Consider the following 12,369-nt stretch of genomic DNA (forward strand, 5'->3'; position numbering starts at 1 on the left):
TAAGTTATACTATTACCAATATTATGCTGCTACTGTCGATAAAACGATTATTATTATACTTACTACTCTTATTATACTCAATCTAACTTAAATTATTAGCCATATTATGCTGCTAGTATCGATAGAACCATAATTATTATACTTATTACCGTTATTATTTTCAATTTCACTTATATTATTACCAATATTATGCTGCTATTACAGATAGAACGATAATTATTATACTTATTACTCTTATTGTTTTCAATCTAACTTAAGTTCATAGCCATATTATGCTGCTATTATCGATAGAACCATAATTATTATGCTTATCACTGTTATTTTCTTTCAATTTATGTTATATTATTACCATTATTATGCTGCTATTATCGATAGAACGATAATTATTATGGTTATTACTGTTACTATTTTCAATCTAACTTAAGTAATTAGACAAATTATGCTGCTATTATCGATAGAACGATAATTATTATGCTTATTACTGTTACTGTTTTCAGTCTAACTTAAATAATTAGCCATATTATGCTGCCAGTACCGATAGAATGATAATTATTGTACATATTACTCTTATTATTTTCAAGGTAACTCATATTATTACCATTATTATGCTGCCAATGTCGATAGAACGACAATTATTATATTTATTACTATTATCATATTCAATCTAACTTAAATTATTAGCCATATTATGCTGCTAGTATCGAAAGAACCATAATTATTATACTTATTACCGTTATTATTTTCAATTTCACTTATATTATTACCAATATTATGCTGCTATTACCGATAGAACGATAATTATTATATATATTAGTCTTATTGCTACCAATCTAACTTATATTGTTAGCCGTATTATGGTGCTGTTATCGATAGAACAATTATTATTATACTTATTGCTCTTATTATTTTCAATCCAACTTAAAATATTAGTCATATTATGCTGCTGGTATCGATAGAGCCATAATTATTGTTATATCCCCACCGATGTAGTGGGTGGAAATACAACCGCGAGGAAAAAACGTTGGGTCCTAGTCCCGATTTCAAGAGGTGCAAGGGAAATTAACTTAATGATTATAAAAAGATGAGTATAAAAACGTATATTTTACGAACTGTTTGGAATGGAGTAGTTTACGAGAGTGTCGCCTCTTCGTTCGGTCTGGATCAGGGTTAGGAGTCTTGGTTTGAAGGGAAGGGAGATTCCGGGTAGGTAAGCAGGAAAGGACAGTTGGACTGTGGGAATAGGACTGTGCTGTTCTTGCACATTCTCATCATGAAGTTACTCTTATGCTACTTGCTTATAATTAAATGGTTACAGTAATACGCATAATAATAATAATAATAATAATAATAATAATAGTAATGACGATGATAATAATAATAATAATAATAATAATGATTATAATGACGTTAATAACGACGGGAGGAGTAGGATATAACACGCCCCCCCTTTAAAATGGAAGATGTATACCCTAACGGGTGTGCATCTTCCTTCGATAGCTTGTATGGTGTTTGTTGCGTATTTTGCTTTATACATTTGTTTATCTGTCACGAATTTATATATGTGTCTATGTGTCAGTGTAACGTTTACGGGTGTGTGTGTGTGTGTGCACGCGTTCCTTTTCTTCTGTTGGGCAGTGACAATATAGCACTTATTACTAGTTACAATGGTGTCGCATAGTACGCTCGATTTTGGCTTGTTGTCGCTGCTGTTGAATAATTTTCTATGTTTTTTAGTAATATGATTTCGGGTTTAACATTACTAGATGATGGTATAATCGGATCTGACGATAGGTTTGTTGTAGTTGTCGGCGCAGAACGGTTTTTATCTCGCTTACAGAATGAAAATAGTCTTATTATTTTCGTGAAGATTGACAATTTATATAATATATCCAAGATAGTAAGTGATATGATAACGAGACCCGTCAAGTGTAAGACGGAGTGTATGTTTGTTATACGTTGTTCTGTTCTTTTGTGCTTAGCAATTTCTTTTGCTTGGTTAACAATATCGCTTAATTTAGTGCCTGTAGTAGCCAGATCATTCGTATCAACGTATGGCTTTATATGCGGTATATTTAAATGTACTTCCGAAAGGTTTGTAGATGCTAGCGATCGGTCTAAGTTAGTAATATTTAACTGAATTGGCGGTACATATGATTTTCGTATTTTAGATTCGAGGACTCGCGTGGTGGTTAGCGTGACAACCGTGGAAGTCGCTATGCATTTGGGAGCAATTTTAATTACTCCGGTTGAGTTTATCGTAACGTGTATCGGATCCTTGTTAGGACAAGTTATGTGTAAGGGTTCTGCAATTGAAGTTGAAAATATCCAGGTATTCGGTTCTGTTAGTTGAGTGCAGAATGAAGTGAGCATTTTTATAACCCGAATATCGCAGGTAGTGAAATCGACGATTTTTGGATTTATTAATAGATTTACTTCACACGTAACTTTTGCAACGGTGTGAAATAACGGTCTCGTGCGCTTACAAAGATATATACCCATGGTTTCTTTACATTTTTCGATTTGGCTTTCGGTTAGCGGAGTGTATAAAACAAGATCGCTTGTTATTGCTAAATATGGAGCTGCGGGTGTTATATACGCGTAGTTTTTATCTATTGATTATTGTACCATTGGTACTGGTATTAATTTATATAAATTAAATATGTTGATTGTCAATAATGGGATTTCCAGTATATAAATAAGACGGCTTTTTGCATATGCCACCTGTACTTTTGAAATTCTAATTAGTTCTTCCATATAATTTGGTTCCGAAGGAGTTGGGAAAATTATGGATGGGTTGGAGGCTTGGATTTCTTTTATTGTAACGGCAAGTTCTGTCGGAGTGATTATTTTAGGGTGGATCATGCCTTGCTTAGCTAAAAAAATTGCGTCAATAATTGTGTTAAGGTCCAATTCATATTCGTTTAAACATTGATCTAATTGGATCAGGGACGACGTTATTTGTAAATTTTCAGTGTTGTAATTTACTGCCATTGTGACACGATTTGAAATGATTTGAAGAGTTTCTACTGCTTTGGTAATATTTGCAAATTTATTTCGGAGCTCGTTTATTCGGTAACTTGTTCTATCTATATTGGATTTAAAAATATTAGTTTGCTCTTCTAACAGCTTAGCTATGTGTTTTGTATCCTTATATACCCTATCGATTTGTTCGTTATAATAGTTTGCGTCATCGTTGTCCAGTGTTCCAAAAAGAACTTTTGAAATTTTACCAATGAACTCGAAAGGTGCCCGTTTTTGGCGTATGGTTTGTTTTTCATTTTTATCTTGATTTAACGTTGTTAGTTTTCCAATCTGTGTTATATATTCCTCAATCGCATGTATTCTATTTCCTACTAGCTTAATTTGAGAATCGACTATGCAGTAATTACTGATAGATGTGCATTTAGTGTCTATTGCACTCAAGTAGCGGTGTAAAGAGTCCGATTGATTCAACATGCCTAACATATCTACATATACGAGTAATTTCCATTGGTTGTCGTATATACGAAGATCATTTAATTTTTCGAAGTAAATGCCAGGATTATGTTCCATAGTTTCTATTTTGTACGGATAAAAGTCATGACTGCTTCGTGCCGGTGTCGTTAGTAACGAGACTCTGGAACATATGCGTGTTTAAGTTTGTTAGTGTGCACCGTCTTAGTGCCTGTTGGACTTAAATATATTATAGCGTTTACATCATTAACGATATCTTTAATTATGTATGGACCGGAGTAATGATTATCCAGTTTTCCTATTTTTTCGTTTAGCAGATAAACAGATTGTCCTGGTACAAATTTTTGTGTATTGGCATTACGATCATAGTATAGCTTCGAATTTTGTTTTGCTTTATTTAGGTTTTCGGTTGCAAGGTTACGTAGTTCTGTTAATCGCGTCGTAAGGTCTACTAAAAATGTTTCGTACGTAAAGTTATGTTTCTCTAAGTAATCAAAGCTAGAAGGTACGCGAGCTTTTTTTCCAAAAATTAATTCATGGGGCGTGTATTTTGTGCCAACGTGTACTGATGTATTGTAAGAGAATATGGCAAACCTAATCCATCTGTCCCAGTCCCTGGTCGTTGTGATATAGTGTTTTAAGTATTCTATAAGTACTGCGTGGCTTCTTTCTAACGATCCGTTCGTTTGAGGATGAAAGGCAGTAGTTTTCAATTGTTTAATTTTAAATAATTTAGTTAATTGTCTCATAGTTGAACTCATAAAATTAGTAGCTTGATCAGTTAAAATGTAGTGAGGGGCGCCGTAACGAGTTATGAATTCCTTTGCTAAAGTCGTTGCTACAGTTTGTGCGGTCATATCAGGAAGTGCGTATGCTTCGCAAATTTTCGTAAGATGACATTGTACTGTCAGTATATATCTATTTCCGTTTTTCGATGTCGGTAAGGGTCCCACAATATCTAGAGCTACTTTCTCAAATGCATCTGCTGGTGTATCTGTGATAACCATAGGTTGTTTGGTTTTAATACTAACCAATTTCTTCCTTTGGCAACTATTACATTTCCTGATGAATTGTTCGATTTCTTTTTTCATACAGGGCCAAAAATATTTTTCGCGAATTCTATTAAAAGTTTTAACGATGCCTTTGTGACCTCCGATTGGTGATTCATGATTTTCGCGTATAATGTTTAGTCTGTCTTCTAAATGAGGCGTTACTGTTTTGTCCAAACATAGCATTATAGTTATTCCGGAATCTTTATGTATATAACGAAATATGCTTTGTATTTGTGTCATGTAAAATGGGTTCAATCCTACATCTTTTACGGCGACGGCGATGGACTTAATATTTTTCCTACTACAAACGTGTTTTAAATTATTTAAAGTTTCGAATAGGTTTTCTGATGTTGGCGTGTCGTGTTCTTTGTCCTTTACTACTAAACTAAGGATATATTTATTTTTTGATTTTGTTAAAACTACTTCTCCTATGGAGAGCGGTTGACTTTGAATATCGCTTTCTTTTAATAATTTCTTTTCTAGCAATGTTCTTACAGTAGGTGTAGAGCTTTTGCCGTCTGCCGATATAAAATGTACATAATCGCTGTTAGTCATAAAAATTGTATCGTTCGTTACTATAACTTTTGGTGTGGTAGTTATACTAGTAAAATTTCTAATAAAGTCCGCGTAATCCCTACAACTCTGTTCTTGTCCGATCCTAGAATCAGTAGTTAATGTGTCATTTAATCTTTCGTCGTTACCGCTGATGGGATAATGCACATCTGCTTTTGTTTGAATAATTTCATGTACGAATGAATCCTCACTGATGCTTCTATTTAAGGTCGAATTGTGTACGTCTGTGGATATATCCGTGGGTTTGTTGTTATTTAAAATCGGTCCTTCAGTATTTAATCTTTCTTCGTCGTTTGCGTGTTTGTTGTTTTTAGAAATTTCATAAAAGTCTATATTTTGGGGTGAAATTATATCTTCTATTGGTTGTGATTTCTTATTGTCAGTCGTAATTGCTTAGATATCTGTTTCATCGTCAGTGTCTGTATTTGTATCCGTACCTGTGTCTATGTCTGTGTTCGTATCTGTTTCTGTATTTGTTAGCGCGTCTAAATGTGGAAGTTTGTGTCGAGGATTAATCGATGATTCCGAATCCGAGAATCGTTTCCTGCGAGGATATAGATGTGTCGTTTTTGGTCGCTTACGTAAATTATACGTATGTTTCTGTGTATTTTCCGTCGAAGGATCCGTACTTGTGCGCCGCGGTCTTTTCATTAAACTAACGTGTTCTTTTTGTTTGTTTCTTGGAAGCTTGACGTGTCTTTCGATATAGAGTTTCCCGTAGGTTGTAATTGTGTTTAGTTTCCGTATTTGTGCTCGATGTAGTAGTAGTTCTAAGACGTTTGGTATTAATAGGGAGTATGGTTAATGGATCGCATGGATTTCTTGAGAGAGCATCTGCGTTTAAATTATTTTTTCCGGGTTTGTATACGATGTTATATGAATATTCTTCCAGTATAAACCGCCAGCGTAGTAGTCGCGACGATGGGTCACTGACGTTTTGTAACCATATAAGTGGTTTGTGATCCGTTACTAATGTAAACGTGTTACCGTATAGATAAGGTCTGAAGTGTTTTACCGCGAAAACGATAGCTAATAATTCCTTTTCTGTGACCGAATAGTTTGTTTCGGCTTTGTTAACAGTGCGAGAGGCATATGCGACGGGTAAATCTTTGCCGATTGGTCCCTGACTTAATACTGCACCCAGAGCATGTTTTGATGCGTTGGTTGTTAGGATGAATGGTTTCTTAGGGTCCGGGTATTGTAAAAGTGATTCTTGGCATATAGTGTCTCTTAGTTGTTCGAACGCTATTTCTTGCTCAGTCGTCCAGTGGAATTTAGTGTTTTTTTTTAATAAGGTAGTTAACGGTTTTGCAATTTTCGCGAAATTTGGTATAAATCGCCGATAGTAACCTACAAGGCCTAAGAATTCTTTAACGTTCTTTTCAGTTTTTGGTATGGGAAATTCTTTTACGGCACGTACCTTCTCGGGATTTGGCTGTACACCATTTTCTGAAATTTTGTGTCCTAAATAAGCTACCTCGCGTCTTAAAAACTCGCATTTGTTTGGTTGAAGTTTGAGTCTAGCGTTTTCTAAGCGTTCGGCAAGTTTCCTAAACTTTATTTCGTGTTCTTCGAGAGATCGTGCGTAAATAACTATGTCGTCGATAAACCCGAGTACGTCTAATCCCATTAATATTTGGTTCATTAATCTTTGAAATGTCGCCGGTGCGTTTTTTAAGCCGAAAGGCATTCGCGTGTACTGATAGTGTCCATGTGTTGTCGAAAAAGCTGTCTTATGTGCATGATTTGGATCCATGGGTATCTGGTGAAACCCGGATGCTAAATCAAATATTGAAAAGTATTTAGCACTGCCGAGCTGGTCAAGGATGTCTGTGATATTTGGAAGTGGGTATGCATCTCCAACGGTTTTTTCATTCAACTTACGAAAGTCCACTACCATTCTCCATTGTTTGTTACCTTCGATATCCGGTTTCTTCGGGACTACCCATATTGGCGAATTATAGGGGGAAGAAGACGGTTGTATGATATTTTCGTTTAATAATTTTGTTATTTGTCTTTGTATTTCGTCTTTGTGTATTTGTGGATGACGATATTGTTTAGTATTGATTGGTGTTTCGTCTGTTGTGTGTATACTGTGTTTTATTAATGTAGTTGCAGGAAGTTTGTCCCCTGGTAAATAAAATAGGTGATTATATTTTTGTGTTAGTTGTAAGATGTTTTCTTTTTCTTCTGAATTTAAGTGGTCTAATCTTAGAGTTGCGTGCAGTTGAGTGATTCTTTCTCTTTGTGATCAATTTATGGGATTTATAGCTATGTTTTTTGTGTCGACGGATGATCCGTGAGAAGTATTCGTAATCTCTTTAGGTTGATATTGTAGACACGCCACGTGCCGACCGTTATCTATACCTGTGCTGGGTACCGGATGTGCAAGGTGGACTGATACCGTATCGTTGCAACTGTAACTCGCGGGAACCTTCGATTGCATCCTTTCCGACTCGCTGATGCTTGAGAATGTTTTGCGCGCCTTATCAGTAGAGATGCTTTTAATTTCTTGGGATTCAGACGGGTCAACGTGTGTTAATATTGCTGATGGTGTTGGAAAAGTTACGTCTACTTCGTTCGCGTTAACTGCATAAGCATAAGCTGTCCCGTTGGCATTTTTGACAAGAGATTCTCCAATGAATATCCTATCTCCTAAATTTAATTTTTCTAAAATTCCGATGTCTATTTTTTCCGCGTTTGCTATTCGCACGGGGATAACTTTAACCGTTCGACTGGGGATAACTATGCTTTTATCATGAAAGAGTACAGTTGTATTATTGCTTAAGGTTAATGATTGCGATAAGAATGAAAGTGTTGCTTTTTCCTTGTTTAAAAAGTCTGTCCCTAAAATGCCCTTTTGATTAATTGGGAATGAGTCCGGTACGATGTGAAAAGTGTGTGAGTTATCGTTGATTATCATTGTAATTTCGGCTAAAGTTTCCGTTGTTTCTGTTGTTATTCCTCTTAGTTTGATTTTATTTCGTGTATTACATGGCGTATTTGGTGTCACTACGTTATGTTTAATTAGATTGACGCGTGATCCTGAATCAATAAGGAATTCTTGTTGTGATTCGCGAAACTGCTTAGATTCTAAAAGTATTGTGGGCGTGTTATCATTATCTGCCCGGACCGAGTAAATGCGCGCTTTAAAGGATGTTGATAGGGGCGATTTTGTAAGTTTGGGTTTCACAGCTCGCCCGTCTGAGAAACGCTTGTTTCGTTTAAATGTTCTGAATACTCCGTACTTATATTACGAACCAGTGCGTGACGCAAATTATTTTTGGATCGACATTCGTCTGTAGTATGACCTTTAATTCTGCAGTGAGTACAAAATTTTTTATTCCTTTCTAGTGTTCGACATTCTTCGACTATATGACCGTTTCGTTTACAGTAAATACAGCTTTTTATGGGTTGTGAAGCCTGTCTATAAAAATTATTTTTAACGGATCGTTCCTGATAATTGTAAAATTGTGGTGGCAGTGATTGGGGCGGTACTGTTTGTTTGGGATACGAATATATGTTCTGTCGTTGTGGAAATTGTGTGTTCGGTGCAATCGGGATGGGAGTGCGGTAGGTTGGTTCATGGGTATTTAAAACAGCTTGATTGAGGAAAGGTCTTCTGTATGGGCAAGTATGATACTCGTGGTCTGATTTACCGCAATATTGACAATCGACTAGTCGTACCGCGTATGATGTAGGTGGGGCCATAAACCTAGCTTGCCAATTTTTTACATGTTCCCATGCGACGCATGCATTTTCTATTGCCTCCTCTAGATTTGCGGGTGATGTAAATCCGACTTTATTTTCTAATTCGGTACTCCTTAGGCCGGATATAAAACTTTGTAGAGCGCTTTGTTCGAGACCGCATATCATACCTCGTGCTATATCGGGGGAATTGATTTCGCGAATAGCTTCTTTCGCTCGGTTTTGTATATTTTCAATTCGTCTACCGAAATCTAAGGGCGACTCCCACGTTTCTTGTCTTGCGAATGCTAGTTCGGTTTGCCATTTAGACTGGCTTTGTCTTGAAACGTACACGCGTTTTATTTCAAGTAACATATTGCGCAGATTGTCAGACGGAAGGTAACCTAAGGCAATATCAGCATCTCCGCGGATTTTCGTCCTAGCTACACGCGCTAAGAATGCCGAGTCTGACGGTCGGATTAGGGTACTGGCCGATTCGCAGGCACGAATAAATGAACTAGGAGGAATATTATAACCATCGAAAATTGGTATACATTCCGCGGCTTCTTTTACGGTATAGAAACTATCGGCTGTTGCCGATACATTATTTCTGATTGTTGTCGCGTTATGATTGAGTGATAGCCTACTGGATAATCGTTCCGCCAAATCGTCAGTATTTGGCATTTTGATAGTCTGATTGAATGGTTCGGACGCACGATTAAGTGTTTATATAGGATGGTTGTCAATTCTTATAACAAACTTACAGGATAATGTAGAATGTTAGAATGACCATGTCGTGGAAGAACGCTGCGGTTTTACTTGATCGCGCGGCGGCTGGTTGGCTGACTCGTGCAGGTTGATGTCCAGGCAGCGATACAGAGACTGCTTTGCGTCCTCCAGAATGTGACTCGTTTGGTTCCGAATCGTTGTATAGATGACCAGCCGATAAATGATGATGTTCCCGTTATGAATGCTGGTCGTTTCGGGTAATGAAATCCTTGCTTCGCACTTGGGACGCCCAACACCGCTGCCACCAATTTATGTTATATCCCCACCGATGTAGTGGGTGGAAATACAACCGCGAGGGAAAAACGTTGGGTCCTAGTCCCGATTTCGAGAGGTGCAAGGGAAATTAACTTAATGATTATAAAATGCTGAGTATAAAAACATATATTTTACGAACTGTTTGGAATGGAGTACTTTACGAGAGTGTCGCCTCTTCGTTCGGTCTGGATCAGTGTTAGGAGTCTTGGTTTGAAGGGAAGGGAGATTCCGGGTAGGTAAGCAGGAAAGGACAGTTGGACTGTGGGAATAGGACTGTGCTGTTCTTGCACATTCTTATCATGAAGTTATTCTTATGCTACTTGCTTATAATGAAATGGTTACAGTAAATACGCATAATAATAATAATAATAATAATAGTAATGATGATAATAATAATAATGATAATAATGATAATAATAATAATGATGATTATAATGACGTTAATAACGGCCTGAGGAGTAGGATATAACACAACCTTTATAAACCTTTCCAACTCCCGCAAAAAATTTGGCGGTCGCTCCGTTACCAACCCTTCGAATTTTGGGAGCTGCGGTTTCACCCGAAATGGACGTTCTACGACAAGAGATGTTCTACCCTGGTCGACCTGTCTTTTAACAGTTTCACGAGTTTCTTTATGACTTGTTAACAACGGACGCGAACGCGACTGTAAATCTTGTACTCTCGAATTTTCGTGCCTAGTCGACCTTGCCGGTACTCCAACCGTGCTCATCCCTTCCAATTCAGTCCTAAAGCGGTGTACGTCTTCCCGGATTTCCTGGCGAAATTGTGTGAGCGTTTGGAACAGATCATCGCCTTCCTGCGTAACCCTATTTTCTACCTGAGTTTTCAATTCGTTTTCTAGCTGTTTAAAACGCAATCCTTGACGATCCTGCCTATCCCTGATCTCAGAGAGGAGTTTTGCGATGCTATCGAGAGTTACGTTAGATTGATGCTCATCATTCGCGGCTCTATCTACCTGAGTGATACTCTAAGTCTGCTGTTCTAATGATACATCGACTCGCGTACCTGTATTAACCGGTGAACGCAGAAACTGAGAACCTCTAAAAAAACCACCATCAACCTGCTCACCTATATGTTCATCTCCTACCAGCTCGTCCTCGTAAGACTGGTCAAATTGCTTTTTTGATTTAGCCCTCGTTCCTTTCGACGTTATGAAAATAATTGAGCTACTGACTCTCGAGCTGAAACCTATCTTATCTTGTCCTTGTTCGGGCGCCAATTATGTAACACTTATTTCCTCTTTTTTTTTACCTCGATTGGTCGAGCGAAAGAATATGGACACGAGAGGAGAGTTCGGACCGTTTTTAAAACAGGGTTCGCGTTGAAAGATTTCAAGGCAAGAGGAAGGATAGCAATTCAGCCAATGACACACTCGTTGAAATCTGATACACACGAAATTTATTAAATTTTGGTATTTAATATGGGTGGTTTATAAATTCTTTGTTTTTATGCCCCGAATGCTTGAACGTGGCCCCGCGATACTAACTGCAAAATTCTTCGAAAAGCAAATCCGCTGATGGGAGATTGCGATATCCGCTTTAGACATGATTTCTGTTATTATCACTCCGGAGAGATTACGAAAACGATTTTGGAATTTGCTAGCTACCGATGATTATACCCAGACGAGCGTTCGTCACCTCGCATGGTAAATATATATTCGGCCTTGACAAGGCCGCGGCAAGTGACAAGTGAGATAAAAACCCCTTTTTTTGACTTTAACACTTTGTTTGGAGGTTATTCTAACTTGGACGCTGGTGCTCAACTTGCGGCGCACTATCGTTAGACTACGCTCTTTAGAGCGTGTGACACGGGAATGTTCAAAATATGATCAGTGGGTTTTTTAGCCACTCAATCACATTTGACATTGGCCACGCCACTGTGGCTATGAGCTAACAGGAAGAGAAGGAATGCACACTCGCGAATTGTGTGGGTTCCGGCCCCTCTGTAACTCACAACACGCAAGGTTAACGATAGCTCCAAATCCTCAATTCTGGTTCCGAGTCACGCCAAAAAGAACTTCCAAAGTGCAGTAAACTGCCCGAGCTCAGGAGAGAGTGAATAACGAACCTGAGGGTTTCTGGGGCCTGAAGGCTTCGTTATCACCCCTGGCTTTGCTCGTTTGTAATTCGTCTACACGTGAGATGGGAGAGGCACTCGTCTGAGCGAGCGGGTCTCGTTTCTCCGATTTTCAAATTAACAATAACTTGGAAGTTTTCTGTCGATTAGAGTTATCACGTCACCTACTTCGCACTCCAAATTGTATTAAAATGCCTGAGCTCAGGAATGGATGAAAAACGAGTTTTTGGGATCTAGGGCCTCAAACACGTTATCACCATTGGCTTCACTCGTACGACATTCGCGAGTAGTCGAGATGGGAGAGGCACCTTTTAGAAATAAGTGAGTCTCGGTTCTCGGATCTTCGAATATACGTAAACCTGGAGTGGCTTTTCTAATTGACTCTGATCCCCCGAATGCAAAATCTCCGATTTTCCAAATCGCGGGAGTAACGCGTAACCGTGTCGTGATAGAGTTTGGATCG

This window comes from Megachile rotundata, unplaced genomic scaffold (assembly GCF_050947335.1).
Source record: "Megachile rotundata isolate GNS110a unplaced genomic scaffold, iyMegRotu1 scaffold0092, whole genome shotgun sequence".
NCBI lineage: Eukaryota > Metazoa > Arthropoda > Insecta > Hymenoptera > Megachilidae > Megachile > Megachile rotundata.